Source organism: Macrotis lagotis, chromosome X, assembly GCF_037893015.1.
Source record: "Macrotis lagotis isolate mMagLag1 chromosome X, bilby.v1.9.chrom.fasta, whole genome shotgun sequence".
In the NCBI taxonomy this organism is placed as follows: domain Eukaryota; kingdom Metazoa; phylum Chordata; class Mammalia; order Peramelemorphia; family Peramelidae; genus Macrotis; species Macrotis lagotis.
In genome coordinates, this window is record NC_133666.1 from 141,085,806 (window position 1) to 141,104,617 (window position 18,812).

General features: G+C 38.0%; 1 protein-coding gene across 1 annotated transcript in view; it reads left to right on the forward strand.

Annotated features, from left to right (window-relative positions):
- Positions 1-14,152, forward strand: part of WIPI2 (WD repeat domain, phosphoinositide interacting 2) — a 44,580-nt gene extending 30,428 nt beyond the window's left edge. The window contains exon 13 of the transcript XR_012472483.1: positions 13,245-14,152. The gene's annotated coding sequence lies outside the window, so the exon portion shown is untranslated. The remainder of the gene's footprint in view (positions 1-13,244) is intronic.
- The last annotated feature ends 4,660 nt before the right edge of the window (positions 14,153-18,812 follow it).

Sequence of the window (18,812 nt, forward strand, 5' to 3'; positions counted from 1 at the left end):
GAGTACCTGAGTTCAAATCCGTGTTTAGACATTTAATAATTAGCTAGCTGTGTGGCTTTGAGCAAGCCACTTAACCCCACTGCCTTGCAAAAAACCTAAAACAAACAGAAGTCTTCCAGACTATGGACTAGCCCTGATCAACTTGATTGGTGGATCAGATAAATTCAGATGATTTGTGTATGACCATTTTAAAAACACCACAAAGAGATTTAATGTGGAAAGACTAGTCATGATTTCAATGAGTTGCAAATGGGATAGTGTCTGATCTTTATAATTATCTTTATTAATTATCAAAAGTAAATTATTCATCTTAGATAATGCAGTTTTTCTACATTGTAAATGTGAATGCTTCAAGAGGCTAGTGATTTCCACACAATTTGAAAAGTCCTATGTTGAAAAAGAATTGGGAAACCTTAAGTTACTATCTCTCCACCACTAGATGGTAGAAAATTTCCTTTTTTCAAACACCATTTGTCCTATTCATTGACAAAGTAAAAACTGGCTACAAGAAGCAGACACAGAAAGACATGGTATTCTGAATAGAATTATGGTCTTTGAACCTAGGTAACTAAAGAACAACTTCTTTAGCAACAAGGACATTACCAATGTCTTGTTAAGAGCCAAATGAACATAATTTTGGATGTCAAACAAAAAAAAAGGAATATTGCTTGCTTTCTGTGTAATATAGCATATATATATATATATATATATATATATATATATCTCATCAGTCTGGAACAACTATGGATTTTTATTACTTCATGTTAACTATCTAAATGATACTGTGGGGGGGGAGGGATTGCAAGGAATGAGGAGTCTATTCATAATCGTTGGGTGTTAATTAAATTGTTGCTTTCCATTTACATGATCTGGTAACTGGAATTGAATTGTCTTATCCTGGTCAAAATTGTAGTTTTAGAGTTCTTAAGATCTGAATTCCCAGCTTCTATACTTATCAGCTGTGTGACCATCAGCAAGTCACTTAATCTTTGAGTCTTCAGTTCCTTCATTTATATAATCAGCATGATACTTGAACTATGCTACTGGATTGTTGTGAGGAGATGAAAATCATTTTTGTACCTCCATGGAAATGGTTATCATTCAGCACCTTTTAGTAGTTTGTATTCTGATTATGATACTCCTTAAGATATAGAACTGAGGTTATTGCCCACATTTTTAGCAACTCGGACACAATGGCTAGTATATATTAATAGTAAGTCGGGTCCAGAGTCAAACTGATGGCTCAGATCTTTGAGTTCCATTCCCTGGCTAACTATCTCATGTGATAGGCATGTACTTGATCTCAGATTTGAGCAGCTAATGGCCCTGATCTCACAAAAGAAAACACTTAACCATTTTAAGAAGTATTGTGGAAGAGAGGAGGAAGCATTGTTTTAAGCATTGTGTGTGTGAGGGAAAAGTTTTTATGTGCTGTGCTGGGACATGGAAAATAGGCAACTATGCAGTGTTCATAAGACAGACAATCTCTTCAGGATAAGTACAGTCTTGGGAGTATGGAATCATTCCACTTCCAGAGAACTTAACCTTTCTTTGTTCAGCTTCACTCATGAAAGATAGGAAGTTGGATCACTAAATATATTTTCATGTTTGAGGCCTTCTGAGTGATTGATTTCTTCTTTTAAAGTGGCTTGCCCAAGGCCACACAGCTAGGTAATTATTAAGTGTCTGAGACCGGATTTGAACCCAGGTACTCCTGACTCCAAGGCCGGTGCTTTTATCTGCTATGACACCTAGCCGACCCTTGAGTGATTGATTTCTAAGCATATCTTAGAAATGTGAAAGGAAAACAAGGAAAGTCTAAGAGATTATAAAACTCAGCTCTTTTGTATATTAAATATTGGTCCATCTCTCAAGTCCATCCTATACAGATGGACCTTGTGTTTTCTCAGATATGCTACTACCTCTTCAATTTCTCAAAATTATCCAGTTTTACTTGATTCCTTAAAAGGTTTGAGGAGATCTACTATCTTTCTGAACTTGATGCACCTTTTGTATTATTTTTATTTAAAACTGTTCCTCTTTTTTTTTGAGTGTCAAAATAGTAGAGAGTGCCCTGGCCCTGAAGTCCGAAGCTTTGGGTTCAAATCTTGCCCAAAGCCCTTAAATTCCCTTTCTTACTCTGTTAAATGAGAGTGTTAAACTAGATGACCTTTGAAGTCTCTTTCCAGCCCTAGAGCTATGATTTTATGTCAGAAGTAAAAAAAAAAATCTTAATTCCCAAATGCATCAGTATTTATGTGATGTTCCATGCGTTTTAAGGAACCTCATCAATGGGAAATAACCTTTGGAAAAACATGTATAGTTGAGGGAGAGAAATAGCTCACTTGTTCTCTACCCAAATTGCTTACAGCATTTCATCCTTTTCAAAAAATTAAAATTCTTGGGGTAAAACTGAGGTGAGAAAGAGGTAGAAGAGACTCTGCTAAGAAATATTATTTAAGTGTCCTTTCATGTATTCCCCTGGGTAAAAGTCTATTTGCATTTCAATAGTGTAACCTTCTTTTCATTTAAATGTGTTTTTTAAAGTCTTACAAATGGCTCTGAAGTAGGTAGGTCTACCTTTTTATCATTACCAAGGACCATTGTGGTCATGGAGACTTCAAAAACCTCTTTGGAGATGAGCTTGGTGTAGCTTTATGGTATTAAAGGGAAAAAACAACATGTGACTGGACTGGGGACTTTGCCCTTGGATTATAAAACTTAACAAAGCCACAGCCTTCATTTTTCTCAAAAATGAGCACCTAGAAATATGCCCTTCTGTTTTCATGGCTTATGATTAGATATATATATAACTTTTGAAAAAATTGACACAGTAATGGTTGCAATAGGGGCTATTGACTGAAAGAAGATTTTATAGTCCCAGCTCTGTCTCCTAATTCTGTGACCTTGGACAAGTCACTTCTCCATTAGGTCCTCAGTTTCCTCATCTGTAAAGACAGACAATTGATCTAGGTAAGCTAAGGGGCCCTTTCAGTGGGTTTCTGTCACCTATCTTGATCTTTCATTTTGGGACCATGCTGAATTAGACATTTAAGGGAGAAAGATTTCCCAAATTTTTCTATTTCCTCTCAGTCAATAGCTCCCCAGTGAACATTCTCTACCCTTTAAGATTGTACATTCTAAACAAGGAAGAATATATTTACTATAAATACATGTTGCTTTGGAAATTAGGAAAGATTCCGAGTTAGATTAGGAAAGGCTTCCTGTAGATGATGGAATTTGGTTAGATTCTTGAAGGAATTCTTGAAGAGATTCTTAGGAGTTAAGAGGTGAAGAGGAAGTGTTTGATAGTACTGATAGAGCCAGAAATTAAAGGAGAGGAAGGGTGATCTTGTGGATAGTTAAGATGAAAGGTGAGCATGGGGGAGAAACAAGGGACAGTAGATGAAAACCTTTATAGCTACAAAGGCAAGGTCTAACTTGATCTGCTAAACATTATCTATTGGTCAGATTCTCTTTCCCATTTTATTTAATCTTCTCTTTGAATTGGCCTACGAGGAAGCTTTCATCTTGCCCCTATCTCATACATGCTTATTTTGCAGGGGGCCACTATCTTTGCCAAAACAAACCCAAGAGAGCTGAGCCAGAGCTAAAAGTGACCAAAAAGTGACACTAACTAGCAAAAGACTTGCTCTTTGGGAAATCTTTCTTCCTTAAATATGTTTTCTAATTCAGGCTTTGGAATTGGGATGGAGAACAACTCTAATGTGCAAGTGTATCACAAGGTCTGATGTACCTGTGAACTGAAGTATAAATAGCCTGAATTCACGGACCAGAGGCAAAATAAGGGTGTAGGAGACGGAAGTAAAAGAGAAAGAGCAAAATGTAAATAGAGATAACTGTATATCATGCTATTCCCTTAGGACTTACTTATTTCCCTACCAGGGGCATGTATTTTCCTTTTTGTTTGATACAGAGGACCAATTTCTGGACAGTTTCTAGTTTGCTACTTCTGTCTTATCAGATAGCAGTTGCCATTGAAGAGGTTTCTTGCTGTTGATTGCGCTGGAGAGAGAGCTGCGGGAACAGTCAGTGTGACTTGCTTGGAGGAATAGAGACTTGGCCGGAAAAAAGCCCAAATTTTGATCACTTGGGAAGTTTATTTTATTTTTTAGTCTCTTTTCAGTTAATTTTTTCAAATTATTTAAAGATAGTTTTGAATATTCATTTTTAGAAGATTTTGTTACAAATTTTTCTCCCTCTTACTCCCCCTCCCCAAGACAACAAGTCATCTAAGTCATTTAATTACAATAATGTTAAATATTTCCATGTTGTGAAAGAAGAGTCAGAACAAAATGGAAAAAAAACCCAGAAATTTTAACAAGTGAGAATAGTATGCTTCGATCTGCATTCAGACTCCTTAATTCTTTTTCTGTATGCGGTGAAATGACTCTCCTTGCCCAAATCTGTATTGTGTGAGAAAAACTCTCATAACCATATCATTTGCTTTCCCTCCACAAGCCCTCATCATTGCCTCCCCTCATCATTGCCTAGCTAAGACACTTTATAATATTCAGAATGGGTTGAGTGAGGACTGTGTTTAGATGGCAGGCAAATTGTTTTATTTTGATCTATACCTGTTCTAGGAGGGTATTTGTTCCAATCCCTAATGTTCTAATTATGTTCAGTCTAAAGGACCCTGGGGAGTTTGCTATAATATCTTTAGTATTAAGATCCTAGATGGGAATGGGGCAGCTAGGTGATGCAGTGGATAGAGTACCAACCCTGGGGTTCTAATTTGAACTCAGACACTTAATAACTACCTAGCTGTATGACCTTGGGCAAGTCAATTAACCCCATTGCCTTACCAAAGAAAAGATCCTATGGGCAAGTGAGACTGTTAAGTGCCCACTTACCTGCCTTACTTTTGTTTAGGTCTATTGTTTTCAGTGCTATTAACATTGAATTCTCAGAAGGAGAGTTTGGTGATGAAGCTAGAGATTGAAGCTTTCTGTATTTCTGTATCACTTCTCTGCTTTTCTCCTTCAATTCTGGTCATTATTTATATCTGAGCTTACAGTAGCAGACGTACTCTGGAATGTTCAGTTCACGTGAAAAAACCATAGAAATGTAAAATGCTTCTATAGTAATGGAGCTGTTTTGTTAACTTAAAAACAGACATACTATGTCAGGGCTGTGATGGACAGATAGTCATCTTTGTATGTTGTGTCTTTGAGAGGGGAAAAAAAATCCAACAGAAAAAGCAATCTATTGAAACAAACTGCCTGTTTAAGGGATTGAGGGAACAGTCTATATTTTTAGTGGTCTGTGTTTCTTTTGTATATGAAGATAGTCAGAGAGCTGTCAGTTTCTGTTCTTTTCAGCTTATCTTCAGGCACCTGATTTTATTAATGGAGGTTTAGGACTGGGAAGCAAAAGAGGCAACTGATAACGAAAAATCCAGGGAATTGACTGATTAAAGAACATAACCTCTTCCCTCCTATCACCACCTTGTGATATGTATCCCATACTTTCTTCCCCCCCCCCCAACCAATTAATTAATCTTCTTAATGTACTGCTCAAGTCACTACACTCCTGCTCAAAAGCTTTCTCTGGCTTTGAGTTTTCATTGACTAGCCAATAAAGTCCAACTCAACTTCAGATTCAGGCACCTGAGCATTGATTTTCTTAATTGATTCAGGATTGGAAGGAAGAAGAGGCAACTAATAGTGAAAAATTCAAGGAATTGACTGAAGTTCAGATAGCCACGCCCTAATGGAACAACTTGATGGTCCTCCAACAAATCTTTCCCTTTTCTGTCTTGGTGCTTTTTCTTATACCTGGAGAATTTCTTTTCCCATGTCTGTTGGTGAAGCCTACTTGTTCTTCCAGCAGCTCAGCCCACACTGTGACTTCAGGAAACCTTCCATGGCTGTGTACATGGTAAACCCATGTACATATCATTTTCAGTTCTTTAGATCTGTTTATATATGTATATATAAATGATGGTGTGGATAGAGCACCAACCATGGAGTTGGAAGGAACTGAATTGAAATCTAATCTCAGACACTTACCACTAATTACATCAACTTGGGCATGTCACTTAACCCTCACACCCAAGGCCACCTCCAGTCATCCTGGACCCGGATGGTTCCAGAGGAGAAAGTTGATTGTAGCTAAGCACAGGACCCTCCTCACTCAAATCCAATTCACTTGCTGATCATGGCATCACTTCCCAGATGTCATGATCTTCTTCAAGAATGAAGGACATTGACCACCATGTTTTATTATTTTGATCTATACCTGTTCTAGGAAGGTATTTGTTCGGATCCCTAATGTTCTAATTATGTTCATTCTAAAGGACCCTGGGGAGTTTGCTATAATATCTTTAGTATTAAGATCCTAGATGGGCATGGGGCAGCTAAATGAAGCAGTGGTTAGAGCATCGGCCGTGGAGTCAGGAGTACCTGAGTTCAGATCTGGCCTCAGATACATTACCTAGCTTTGTGGCCTTGGGCAAGCTACTTAACCCCATTACCTTGCAAAAACCTTAAAAAAAAAATGAAGGACAGATATCATCATCAACCTCCTTCACTTGTTTTTAAGCCCTTCGGGGCAGGAACCATAGCTATTTATTTTCCTTAGGACAATATTTTGTAAATATCAGGTGCACAGTAAATGTAGAATATATGAAAACTCATGCCCCCAAGACTTTGTAGAGAGATGAAACAAATGAGGATATACTCAATCACTTTGTATCTGTTTCTTCAACTGTAGAATTATGTGAATTGAACTAAATGATTTCTAATATTCATAGAACCAGAACTCTGTGAAACTTGGGCCCAAAGAAGTTGTGACTTACCTGTAGTTGTAAAAATAACTAGGACCCAAAAGCTCTAGACTCAGTCTAACCACTGCTTCATTTAGCTGCCCCATGCTCTTTCCACTATACTCAGTTTACTTGCCATGCACTTATAGATTCTTGAAGAGGTTAAAAACTATCATTCATGAGGAGTAGGTTGCCTTTAACCCCTCCCTGTTCCCCTCATGAATGTATGCCAGCTGTCAGCTAGTTACTATGGTGTATAGCTTATTGAACTTGAGTTCAAAACCTGAATTATAATCCTGTCTATAGATAAAAGTCACTTGACCTTCAGTCTCAGTTTCTTATCTGTAAAAGGGAATAATAATAGTATCTTCCTCAAATGAAACAATACAAGATATCCCAACAGCCATAGTGTAATTTTAAACTGTTAAAACTTTAACTATTAATTTAAGTTTAACTATTAACTTCAACTATTTAAGCAATTAAAGCTTAAAACTTCCCTTAGACTGTTGGGACATCCTGTACAAGTAAAGTTCTTTGCAAAACTGAAAGTACTGTATAACTGCTATTGTTACTTCTGTCATTGTCTTAAGACCAGGCCAAATTGAGAGGCTTATCACCATATTTAGACCTCCATGATTAATTTTTTGGTCCATAGCAAGTCTCAAAGACTCATCTTCAAGGATCTATAGTCCCTTTGGTATTGGTACTTCCTCTATGAAAGACAGATTGCCTCTCCTTTGTAGTTTAAGTCTTTTCTAGTTGCCGCACCACCCTGTAGTCAACCTAGTGATGAGTGTCTGAATTCAAGGAAAGCTGGTCCCCAGATACTTTATTCTCTGCCTCACTGCCTCTTTTAGATAAGGCTTGAGTCACACTCTTCTTTCCACAAGCCCTGTGGATTGGATTTAATCACTTGCAATCACTAGGTTCTATCGTATTCTCAGGATTCTATACTGCCTTACAGAGAATATGCAGTGTTGAATTCATGCATCTGTCTGTATACACATACAAACAAATGTACAGACACAAATGTTAAAATAATTCAAGAAGTGGAAAGGAAACCTCTAAGAAATCTGTAATTTACAACTTTCAGTTTACAAATAAAACTGAGTATGTCACTATTAATGTCCCATAACTAATTAATACAGAGCCAAGAACTGTAATCTAGGTCTTCAGACTCCTAGGCTCAGGCTTTTTTTTATTAGATGGATAGACAGATGATGGATGATTGATCTTAATTCTCGAAGAAGACAATGACACCAGGGAGGTGATGCCATGTCAAGCAAATAAATTGAATTTGAACGAGGGGGTGCTGCTCTAAGTCACCAGCTTCACTTTCTCCTTCCGGTCATTTGGGTCCAGTGGTCAGCTATGAATCAGGACGACTGGAAGTGGCCCTGAATTTGAGGCAATGAGGTTAAGTGACTTGTCCAAAGTCACAGAGCTAGTAAGTATCAAGTGTCTGAGTCTGCATTCGAACTCCTGCCCCAGGGGATCAAAAATTATTGACTAGTGAACTAGGAGAAACCACCTACCCACTATACTTCAAAGGAAAAAGACAATTTTCATTTTTTTCTTCCTCTCTTAAATGTAGATCTCTCTCTCTGTCTTTCTGGAATTTACCATTTGATGAAAGAATGAGGTCTCAATCTTCCATCTTCCCAGTTCTCACCCATGGTGAAGTATACATATGTTGTGCAGGAAAATCTGGGCCTTGAACCCCTGACTGCCTCTTGGGTGTGTGTGTGTGTGTTCCATTTATGGTAACTAGACAATGATTCTGAGATGCCCATTTGAGCCTCAGAGGTAGCCTTTATGAATTCAAGAGCTCCTACATCACTTAATCTGTTAGCTGCCTTGCAGGAAGTACTCCCTATTGAAGTTAAATTGCAGTGGTTCAGAGAAGGTGACTCAACATGAAGAACCCAAACCTTAGATGGGCTTGCCTAGAACCATAGTTTGTTTTTTTTAGGTTTTTTTGCAAGGCAGTGGGGTGAAGTGAGTTGCCCAAGATCACACAGCTAGGCATCCCCATTTTCCCCGTCCCCCAACCCCTCACCTCTACCACTCCCTCCCTCGGAGAGTATAATAGGAATACTAAGTGGTTGTACTTTGTCTCTGTCGAATACATGCTTATGAGTAAGAACATTTCTGGAGGATCTGAGTCCAAATCCTAACCTCCAAAAACCTACTAACTGTCCTGGGCAAGTCACTTAACTTTTGTCTCAATTTCCTCCACTGTAAATAAGTATGATAGTTGAACCTTCCTTGCAGAGTTGATAAGAGTATCAAATGGGATATCTAAAAAAGTTTAGTATACCTGCATACCTATGCACGCTATATAATTGTTTATTCCCTTTTTGTTTCTTAAGCATTTTTTTGGTGGAACAAATAGTTCTATACCTAATTTACATTCAATACCTTACTCCTTTTTGGAGAGACCCTAGAAATGAAGTATACAAAATCTTTAAATGATTTTTCCTAGAATCTAGGGTATAAGCTGAAAGAGCTAGAGACATCAAGAAAAGACCTTGCCTGGACCTTCTTTTGAGGCCTCCCAAACTTCAGTACTGAAGCTTAGCTCTCCATGATTGAACTTGCTAATGAAAAGAGCAAGACATATGCCTCTCTACCCCTATCCAAATAAATATTATCTGTCTACATCCCCTTAATAGTATTTAGGCAAATAAATTTCCTCATCAGAAGAACTCGTTAACTTTGAAATCACAGATCTGGACTACCCCCCCCAAAAAAAGAATAATAAATAAGGACCTAAAATCCTTTTTACTATAGTTTCATGGCTACTGCCTAATCTTTGGTAGTTATTTTTAAATTTGAGAGTATTATATGTATATGTAAAATACCTAATATGTAAATATATGTTAAAACATTTTTAACATTCATTTTTTTTAAAAGAATTTGAGGGGGCGACTAGGTGGCATAGTGGATAAAGCACTGGCCCTGGAGTCAGGAGTACCTGGGTTCAAATCCAGTCTCAGACACTTAATAATTACCTAGCTGTGTGGCCTTGGGCAAGCCACTTAACCCTGTTTGCCTTGCAAAAAAAAAAAAAAAGAATTTGAGTTCTAAATTTTTCCTTTCCCTCACTTCCCAAGTTGGTAAACAATTAAGTACAAATTATGTATATTTAGCCCTATAAAATGTAAACATAAAATAGATTTCCATATTGAAAAAACAAAACAAAAAAAAGTGCTAGTTTTTTCCATTTGTCATAGGAGTTACTATATGACTGAATGTTGTATTTTTCCTATAGTTTAAATTTTGGACTTTAAAATGCTGTTTATAATTATTTCTATTATATCTACCATATTCAGAAATACATGAGGACTTTTAAATCCTTTATATACATAAATAATGGTTGGAGTAGGGGAGATAGAAAACTGAACACGAAATCAGGAAGACCTGTGGTTCAAGTTCAGTCTTTGATACATTCTCTGAACAAGTCATGTAACTTCTTATGACCTGGGCATTTCCCTGAGATTATATGCAATAAGACGGTGACTAGTCTGCCTTTATACAGGGCATTTGCTTACTGAAAGTTCCTACCAAACACCAATAAAATTACAGATGCAGATCAAAACAGCCATGCCATAGCATAAATGCCAAGGCAAAAGGCATTGTACTATTGATGAACATATCCTGTCTATAACTAAATTTCTGTGCCTTATAAGTCAGCTTTCTTTGGGATAAAGCTACAAAATGACTTTTACCTGACCCTATTTGAATATATACATGGGTACATATATATATATATGTATATATGTATATATGCATGTATAAGTACATGCATATATAATTAGTATATGTAGGTCTATTTTTGTGTATATAGGGAGAGAGATAAAAAAAAGGTTCAAAAGCAGAGGATATACAGAGAGAGAGAGAGACCCTATAACCTATTACTAAGAATAGTGAGATTCATATGGGTCTTATTACATTTCTGTTGAACTGACTAATTGCATTCAATCTAATATCCTGCCTTCATTTTTCTTTCAAAATCATATAGTTCTTCCCTTTGTTGTTCCTATACTGCCTCAAAACTCTACCATACTGTTGTTGCTTTTCAATTTAGGTGAAGCAATTTTAAAAAAAAAATAAGAAAAGGAAAGGAAAAAAAGGAAAAGTTTGCATGGTGTTAGAGAGGCTTTCTTTTTAAGTATGACTAAGACTACCAAACTGAGTGTCACAGGACCATGGAGAAAGCAACCTAAAACCAAAAAAATCCTTGTAACCTTCTAAACCCAATTCATGCTTGCAGATAAAATTTGCATTTTTATCAATGTCTTTAAAAGGCTCTGGCCTGAAATAATTATAGAATAATGGGATTTAAAATTGAAAGGGGCCTTAGAGACCCTAGAATCCAACCTTTTTATTTTACAGGTATAAGGAAGTGCCTACTGTGTACCAGCCATCCTTTTAGGTGCTTGGGATACAAATACAGAAAATGGAACAATCCCTACACACACACACACACATATACAGAACAATTGTGTGTATGGGGGAGCCAAAAGTAAATGAATATCATAAAACAGACTCAGAAAGGAAAAGTGACTTGTCAAGATCACACAACTAATAAATGACAAAAATTTGACTTGACTCCCAAGTTTTCTAGGTCCAATATTCACATTTTTCTCCTAGACATCACTCTCCAATACACACTGATTCTCCTGACTCCAAGGCTGGTGCTTTATCCACTGGGCCACCTAGCTGCCCCTCCCACTAATTCTCAATAGTTAAAACTTTTGTTTTCAGAAGAGGGCTTAATTCCAGCAATGATCATTTTTCCCATGAACTTCTGGATGTTTTCTCCTTTTTATTGGAGTATTGTCCTCCTTTCTTACTCATTGAAATTGGATTTAAGGTTTTGATTTTTTTTTTAGATTTATTCCATTTAACTAAATCCAAAGAAGCACTTTCAAATTGGCATTTTCATCATTCATTGGTGGGCTGTTCTCCCTTATGGCTGCCTTAATGACACCAACTGTGGTCTGTAGAATTAGTTGAATGAGTTAAGATGAAAAGGGTTTGCTTCTCTGTTCAGCTTGAGTCTCCCAAAATGACAGAGAAAGTGCATAAAAATGGGACAGGTCATTAGAAATATTTATAAGGGCCACAATTCTAGCAATAAAACACTCAAGTGGTTAAAATTCTAAAAGGGATTTTGCAGCTTGTTTGAGATCTTGGCCTGAGGACTCTTAGCCATTACAGATCTGACCTGCCTAAGTCAAGAATTTAGATTGTTCTCACATTCTGACCAGGTTCTTTGGTCCATTTATAAATAGCCAGACTAGATTGTGTGTGGACAAAGATTAATATCTGAACCAAAACACATTTTTCATAGCTAATGTCTTAAACTTGAGCTATGTCTTAATCAGAGAAAAGTTAGTGAATTCACCCAATATTTCAATGCCTACTATGTACTAAAACTGTCCTGTAGTGAGGAATGGAAGTAAGGAATAGAAAAAGGTAATAAAAATTCCAACTAGATAAAGAATGCAGATAGCTCAAATTGAAATTCAGTTGGATGAACATTGTATTAGTCCTTCAGTAATAATATTAATAACTAACATTTTTATAGTGCTTTAAGTTTTACTTAGGACCTTGTGATTCTCACAACTCTAAGAAATGAGTGCTGTTATCTGAAGCAGAGATTAAGTGTGTCTGTGTCTCAGTTTCCCATTTTATAGATGATAAAACTGAAGCCAACAAAGATTAAGTTATTTGCCCAAAGTCACATAGCTATTAAGTTCAAACTTAGGTCTTCTTGATTCCAAATCTACTCACTCCCCCCAAATTGGCATTGTACTGAAACCTTGCAGATGAGCTTAGAGTTGAATAAAAAAGTAGACTGAATTGCAGGTGAGAAACCACAGAATGCTTTTCGATGATCTCAAGCTGCAATTTGACATAAAAGCCCATCTCTCCAACTCTAGTAATATCTTAATAATGCCATATAATTGTTAATCATAGAATACTACAATCACTAAAGTTTCAAAATTGTGAGTGACTCAAAGGGATCAGGATACAGGCATGATGGGCTGCCAAAAGGCTCCAGCCCATTACCAATAGCAACTTGTGGGCAAGTGGCATTAAACTCGTCATTGAGGACATTATGGCCAGCAAAGGAGATGGGTCATTCACATAAGGAGATTGAAGAATAATATAAATAGCCAGAGTGCTTCCTTGTCATTCATAAGGCATCAAAAGATTTAGCAGAAAACCACCTTCTTATTGGATAAATCTACTCTAATAGATTTGTGGAATGGCAAAAATTTGGTTATGTAGAATTGATAGGTTGTGACTTTTACTGGCAGAAGAGATTCCCAAGTCAGAGATAGCTAGATGGACAGATGGATAGATAGGTAGGCAGATAGATGGATGGATATAGAATGAATACTAAATAAGTGATTACTTTGTACCTAATTCTATTTTCAAGGAACTTACAATCTAACTGAAGAGGACCTCACATAAAGGGTAACTGCAAGGCATTGGGGGAAAGAAAGAAGATCTGTACCATGGCCAAATAGCCAGTGTGGAAGTGGAGCATCCTGGTGTGGTGTTGGAACAGGCCAGAGGGTGAGTCCAAAGTAGAGAATCAACAATCTGACTTCTCTTTCTCGTGATAAGGTAGTTCCAGGCAGAGACTCATCAATCATTAAGATCTCAGAAACATGGAACTATGAGAATCCTTCCCCCCAAGAAGTTGACTTGAAATGAAAAAGAGAAACCAAGCAAAAGTCAAGAAGCTGCAGTTGCTGAGAGAACTGTGACCTATGTAGGGGGATGTGGCTAATAAAGATATTAGACTGTAAGCTCTTTGTGAGCAGGGACTGTCTTTTGCCTCTTTTTGTGTCTCCCAGCAATAGAGTCTGGCAGATGGTGGGGGGTTAATAGATGTTGATTGATTGAAGACAGATGGAGGGCTTTCAGCCTTTTCCATTTCAAGTAAATATGCACCTTATGCAAAATATCTTTGCTGGTTTTCATAAATAGTGCCTTAGTTATTAATATTTGGTGCACTGTATCATATGAACTGACTTTGGTGGGCAGAACCTCATCCCTGTGAAACATTCACTGAAAAAAATGGGAGTGTATGTCTGTGTACTGTGTAACCTCTCAGAAGATGTAGCTGCTGCTTTTGAGTTCTTCCTTGTCCAGAGCATTCTAAATCTTGCTAGTTGATTGGCAATATAAGAATGCTTCTGAATATCTCCAAACCACTGCTCCTTGGGTTCAGTCCAGTGGATAGTGGTTTTATACCAGGAGGTATGTTTTTTCTATTCATTCTATTGAGATCTCTTTTCTATATATTTCAGAGTTCCTTCAGGACTGTGCAAAAAAGTATTTGAGACTATCTTCTTGCATACTTGATTTTCAAGAGACAAAATGAAACTTATATTGTGCAAAAGGATATTAATCCATTACACATGTGCACCAGAAATATCTGTATATTCATATATACTTATTTATACATACACATATCTATCCATTTATATATATATTGCTGTTAGATTCTGGAAAAGAAATGACTTGTGTGAGTTTTTTTTAATTTATGCATTGAGTTCTGGTTTTCACACATTTGGAAAGTAGAGATGTTTGGGATACGTCAGGCAGCTTCTGATTCCACTTACAAAGTAAATGGGGAAAATGATTTTCTTTATTTCTCTTTACTGTTGAAAAAGCCCTAGTTGAGATCCCTTTGTTATTGCCTGTTCTGCCTTTACAAAATGCCCTTGAGGTATGAAGATTGAGCTGTTGCCTGGCATAGCAACAAAATAGCATGATTTTAGATGCACATTAAAATTTAATTTTCACTTTACTTGGGGGAAAAATGGGGGGACTGAAGTCTAAAGACCTGAGTTCAAATCCTGCCTGGAACACTTAGTAAATTGTGGCATATTAGCTAAGTCAGTCATTTAACTTCTCCCAATAAGCAGCTTCCTCATTTGCAAAATGGAAGGTTGGACTAGATGGCCTCTGAGTTTCTAACTTTGATGTCATGACTCAGCCATCTTCAAAGTCCCTTCGTGGTTATCAAAGCTTATATTACTATTATTAAGTAGGATAGATTATTGGATTGGAGTCAGGATCTAAATTCATCCTGCCTCATACATTCTTACTAGCTGCGTGACCCTCTGGTCAAGTTACTGTATCCCCCTCAGCCTCAGTTTCTTCATCTGTAAAATGGAGAACTAGTTATTGTAAGGATCAAAAAGAGATCAGATGTAAATTTCTTTGTAAACCTCACAGCTCTACATAAATACTAGTGATTATTATTATTATTAAGTAGGTGGAGTGGCCTTGTGATAATCACTGCAATTATACGTTTGTAGGGCAGAGCCAGGGCTGGAGACACCAACAGTCCTTTCCTTGAGAGGCATATAAGAATGACTTGGATTTGCACCTCAGGCAGCTGCTCACAGAACAGGCCTCTCTTTGCAGCTCGCCTCTCAGCCCTCCCAACTCCCACCCCCTCCAGAAGAGCTAACCCTCTGCTTGTTTGATGCAAGCCAGGCCCATCTGTCAGATGCTATTATTTTCCCAGCATCCACTACTTGGTCACACTGTCTGAGGCTGGGATTCAGCTCATAAGCCTCATCTTTCTAAGCTTCTAATACGAGAGGGACTTCCAAGAAGGTGCTGGGTAGCCACGTGGCAGAAGGATTGGGTGCCTGCCTCTCACTAAACCTCAGACCACTAACCAAGTCCTGCATTCCCAATGCTCGGTAAACCCTATTTAGGTTCAACATTTCCATTCCTCTAAGGCAACAGGCAGGATCAATAAAAACCTTTTTCTTTGTAATTTATTATTCACTTAAGCTCATGCTTTAGAAGGGCCCTCCTAGGAATGAGCTAGTCAATCTCTCTACAGTGCTTCTCACTATTGGCAAAAAAGCACATTTGGGTCTAGAGGTAATGAAACTCAGGTTCTTGCTCTAAATTTAAAAGAAAGGAAGAGGGAGAGAAAGAAGGGGGAAAAAAACAACTCTCCCTTCATTACTGTCTTTTCTGCTCCCTTGTCATAGAGCAATTAATCAGTGATTGCAGTAGACAGGGTTTTCATTTAATTTTATTTTCATAGTAAACAATATTGAGACCTTAACATCCTCTTCTTTCCCCAGATCTTTTCATCCTTTAGCATTTGTTGCTTGATGTTAATATGAGTTGTTGCTGGCAGGTTGCCCGATGGTAGGAGACTTCTGCAAAGAACTGGGTCAGCCTGAGCAGGTTAGGCTAGATCAGATGTTTCCTGATGTTTCCTGGGGAAAGAAGGAGGAAGAAATAAAAAGTGAGATTTAAAAGAGTGGTTGATTTTGATAGATTTAGGAAATTAAGAACCTAGTGTCTGGCTTTGATAGTCAAAAGGTTCATGATGCTTGTTTATGAATATTGTTGTTTTCTGGTTGTATCTGACTCTCTGTGATCCCACTTGGGATTTTTTTTTTGGCAGAGATACTGAAGTAGTTTACCATTTCCTTCTCCAGCGCATTTTATAGATGAAGAAATGGAACAAATAGGTTGAAGTGACTTACCCAGGGTCACAGGGTCTGAGACCAGCTTCCAACTTCTTGTCTCCAGGACTGGTGTTCCAGCTACTGCCCTATGCCAAACTCACTGCCCTATGTGTAAATAGGATCATAGATTTAGAACTTGAAGAGATCTTAAAGGGACTGCTTGGGCTCCATATTAGAGGAACAAAAGAATTCTGTAAGGAGGCAGTGCATTCCTGGCCTGGGGAACAACCCAGAACAAAGACACAGAAGTCAAAGGGTCCTGAGTGAGGAAGAAAGAAAAGACCAGTTTGGGGGATAGTACTATCTATGTGTAGGAGAGGAAATAACAACCAATGGAACTGGGAAAATATGCTGGGGTTAGCATGAAAAGTCCCCCATCTATGTCTTGGAAGAATCCTAGACAGTTGCTTAGGTCAAAGGTGAAATGACATTGGCAAGGACCAGTCACATCTAGCGAGATAAGATTTGAACTCGGGTCTTTGTAACTCCCAAGTCTACCCCCATTATGCCATACTGCCTCTAGAAGAGTGGATCAGTCCAGATCTGTGATAAACAACCAGTATGGGGACTTGCCAGTAATTTATAATCTAAAGAGTTGCCTGCTGAGGAGCCATGAGGAGTTAAATAAGTTGTCCAAGGTCACAGAGCCAGGAGGTGTCAGAGGCGGGATAATGGATGGCCCTTGTAGATATCTGAGGCAAAACTCCTTGACATCTGAGACCTAACTGTTCAAAGTACTTCATCTGCTTAATTATAGCTTTGTCGAACCTCAACATCCTCTGCAGAGATGCCTTTTTGAAACCCAAGCACTTACCCATCTCCCTAACTCTTAGGGAGCTTGGGAAGAATGCAAATCATGCCTCAGACAGTTTTTGAGTGGGTTGCAGAGGGGGGCAGAGCAGAGGGGCAAGATAGGAAGAGTGGGTAACTCATCTTCTCTTCAACAGGAGGGTTCCTTATCTTGTTTTCAATGAATTCATCTTTCATCATTTACACCTATGTTCAGCCAAATGTAAATCCAAAGCCAAATGTAAAAAAAAAAAAATTGAGTATTTAAGTTTCTGCTCCTCCACCAGTAAATAAAATTGAGAACTGGCAGTTTTGGGGCAAAGCTGCTTTAAAATAAACTATTAAAAGGCCCCAATCTTTTTGTGAGTGTTGAAAGGGAAATTTAATAAAAGAGTAAAATGAGGCAGTTTTCCAAGCAAGATATCATTTATTAACAGATATTTGAACCAAAAATAAGGATGAAAAGATCAATGTCCCTGCCATGGCCAAAGACAAAGGCATCAAATTGAGGGTGCAGTACCTTTTAATAAGAATAGAACAAAGGACAGAACAAAAATCATGAAACTGATTAAAGAAAGCAAGCATAGCCCCCTCCATGTGAAATGACATCTCCTACCTCTGGCACCTAAGGAATTCTAGTTGTTTTTATGAGCCCTAGCTGCCTCTAGCAATCTTGACTAGGGAAGCAAAAAGCCATCTCAATCAAGTTCTCCCCCCTCTTCTAGCCTCCCTCTTCTAGATCATTTCACCCCTAGGTGAAGCAAAGACAAAGGACATATCCCCTAGGCTGGCTTCTATTTATATGGTAAAAAAAAGTGAGCTCCTACTTGGAAGGACACCTGCTCAAGCTGGTTAACAATAAGATGTTTTAGGGACTGGGAATGATCACATTATTGGATCTTGCCCTTCAGAAGTAAGCTCTGAAAGATGGTTCACAGAGTAATGATGATTATTAAATAAGCATATTAGTAATTTTCTTCATGAGGAAAAACAAAGTTTTTCTACGAGGCCTGGAATCATTTGTTTAGGGAGGGAAGGTCTGGGACAGGGGAAGGCATGAAACAGATGCTGCTGCCAGTTGGGAGCCTGATGGAAACTACAAAATTTGGAGAGGACTTGGAGATCTTCCATATATGACTTTTAAGACTTAATAGGTCTTGCCACACCCCCTGCCCCCATTAGACTGTAAGAGCAGGGACTATTTTATTTTGATGTTTGTATAATACAGTAAACAAATGCTCCTTCATTTATACTTCTGTTGGGTGCTTCCTCGACATAGCCTATCATTCACACAGTAAACAAATATAGTCAGAGAATGAACGACCTGTAATTGGATTGCCCATCTTATGCCAAAACCAAACTTTGTACAGTCCTTATTTCTCACACTGCAAAACCAGTGGGAAGTGAGCCTGTGACAGGTAGAAACAACACCATCTTGAGTTGTACTGCAGAAGGATATCAGAGGCTGAGAATTGAGCACCAGAGAGCTTTCAGTTTGGGGTTGCCTCTGGCATGTGGAAGAGTGATAGATAATACTTGTGCTACTCTGTCATCTGATTCAAATCCCTGGAAAGATGCCCCAGATTCCTCCCCCAGTTTTGTTCCTATAGAATGAGGAAGAGATCGGTAAATTCTGCCTAGTACCATCCATAGTCTCATTGGAAGAGTGAGCATATGTTACCTTCTTTCTGCAGACTCCT